The following is a 2,808-nucleotide window of genomic DNA, read 5'->3' as shown; positions in this document are numbered from 1 at the left end:
CAAAGGGCTTATTTTTCCAGAAGATTCACGGAGCCAGAAGGGCAGGCCTGGGGGAGGCCCAGGGCCCCCACACACTAGGCCGGCGCGGACTAGAGGGGGGCGCGCCGCCCTACTGTGAGGCTGCCTCGGCCAGCCTCTAGGACTATTTAAGGGTTTCAATCTAAAAACGCGAGACGGGAAGTCGAAGTCGCCAGAAACCATCTAGTATGCCGCCACCATCGCGAAACTCCGTCTCGGGACTAGAAACTCCGTTCTGGCACTCCGCCGAGACGGGAAATTGGAGGAGATCATCGCCATCATCACCATCGACGCCTCTCCATCGACCAGCCATGTTTCCCCATCCATGTGTGAGTAATTCCCCCGCTGTAGGCTGAAGGGGATGGTAGGGATTGGATGAGATTGGTCATGTAATAGCATAATATTGTTCGGGCATAGTGCCTAGTGTCCGTAATTGGTACTTTGATGATATTGTTGCAACTTGTTATGCTTAATGCTTGTCACTAGGGCCCGAGTGCCATGATCTCAGATTTGAACATGTTATTGTTTCATGATGATATGCATTGTTTTATGATCTTACCTGCAAGTTGTATACACATATCGCTGTCCGGAACCCGAGGCCCCAAAGTGACAGAAATTGGGACAGTCGAAGGGGAAGGCGGTGATGTGAGGATCACATGTGTTCACGAAGTGTTAATGCTTTTCTCCGGTACTCTATTAAAAGGAGTACCTTAATTTCCAGTAGATTCCTGTCGTCGTGGTGAACGAGCAGATGCCATAGGATGGCTTAGATTGGGGCCGAATGGACGCAAGAGGATCCGGGGGAGGGTTTGCGATTAGATGGGAAGAACTTCTGGGTGCTTTCCTCAAGAACACAGCCAGAGACCGGTATACAAGAAGAGAGACAAAAGGAAGAACTCTTTACTAGATCGCTAGCTTCATTGATCACAGCATGATTACAAGTTCTGTCTATCTCATTCCATCGTGTCCGCAAGGAGGGCTGCCCCCTCTCCTTATATAGGGGAGAGGGTGGCTTACAGAGCAAGAAACCCTAATGGCATCTTTGACTGGACAAACTACTTTACAGAGTTACTGTACAAAGCTACTTTAATCATAGATGACACCGGGGCCTTCTTTTATCATAGAGGCTGACGTCCTCCGGCTTCTTTCTCCGTCACCTCTCTCTTTGGCGCCAGGGCTCTGAATAAAGTTACTTTGCTTAGCTCATCCTTGTCTTCTTGCTCTGAAGAGAATCTTTGACCAGTCCTGCCGACAGGCTCTCCTTTCCGGTATCTTCTACACCGGGTTCCGGCATACCCCTTTGGGGATACCGGCTTAGCTTTGCTTTCCCGGATTCCTACTAGGCTTCCGGTAAGATCATTAAACCGGTATCTTGATGGCTCAAACCATCCGGTTTGGCATGCCTTTGGCATACCGGGGGTTATCCCCCCAACATTAGTCCCCGAAGCTGGTATAGCCTGGAGGATTCTATCCTACAGACCATGCCAGGTTTCCATCTTCCTAAGATACCGGTTTAGTCACTCATGTCTTGAGCTTAGTTCCGGCACCTTTACCCTTGTTCTTTCTCTTCTCTTTGCAAGGCTCGTTCCGGCATCTCTCTTTTCCGGTATCATGTGTCTTTACTCCTTCCTCGGCGAAGTCGAGAATATTTCGGGCCCCGCGCCTGACAGAGACATGCGCACTGTGTCTGACGCGCCAGTGTCCGTTGTCACATCGCTTCGACTCCCGCGCGTCCATTTAATGCACCGCTGCGGATCCCACTACCTCTTCGGGATCCCGTGTGCGCCTCCGTGTGGCGTCCATTTTCTCGCGTGTATCCCTTCGCCACGTGGCGGCCCAAGGTGCGAACCGTCGCGGGCCGCGAGGCGAACCGCCGCGGCCCAGCGGTTCCCTGCCCACTTTCTCTCTCCTTTATAAACACAACCGCCCCTTCCTCTTCATCTTCTTCGCATTCTCATCCTTCGCGCACAGAGCTCCACGCCTTTTGCGCCACCGCTGCTCTCCGTCCGCCGTCGCTCGTTCAAGCTCCGGCGCCCGGCGAACTCACGCCGTGCTTCCGGCGGACTTCGCCGTGCGGAGATCTTCGGCAGCAACTTCATCGCGCCCGCCGCATTTGCGCTTCTTCGCGAGCTTCTCCGCCTCGCCGTCGATGGTGCTCGCCGGCGACCGCAGGTCCGCTCCGCCGCCAGCAAACACTTCCCTCAGCGACTGCGCCGCTTAAGGTTGGTACCAATCTCGCTTCACTCGCCCTCTGCTTGCTTTTCAGATCTTGGGTCTTTGGTGTTCTTATTTCCTCTTTTTCTTTGGTTTTCTTCTTACTCGTAGATCTTCACGCGGGGTTCAAGTCTGGGATTCCTGTTTTTTCGCCTACCCTTGCGATGTCTGACGAGGAATCTTCCTCCGCATCTTCTTCTTCCCTTTCTCTCAAGCGCCGTAGACCCTCTCCCGGTGAATCCACGGCTTCAGATCTGATGGAGACCGATTCCGGCAATCAGCAGGAATCCGGTAGCCTCCAAGAGTCCGGCGGCCACTTAGAATCCGGTAGCTTTAGCCAAGCTTCCGGTAGCCAAGAAGCAAGTAGCTCTGGCCAAGCCTCTAGCAGCTCCAGCCAATCTTCCGGCGAGGAGCCTTCCCCAATCACCCGCGGAGCCTGGATGGGCTCCAACGTTACTGAGTTTGAGATCGATTGGTTGTACCGATCTCGGAGGATTCCGGAAGGAGTTACCTGCCGGATTCCTGATGACGAGATCGAACCGGATCCCGAAGACGATGAATACGTTGTTTTTCTTG

This window comes from Lolium perenne, chromosome 4 (assembly GCF_019359855.2).
Source record: "Lolium perenne isolate Kyuss_39 chromosome 4, Kyuss_2.0, whole genome shotgun sequence".
Lineage (NCBI taxonomy): Eukaryota > Viridiplantae > Streptophyta > Magnoliopsida > Poales > Poaceae > Lolium > Lolium perenne.
The sequence above is the reverse complement of the archived record's forward strand: the minus strand, read 5'-3'. Positions refer to the sequence as shown.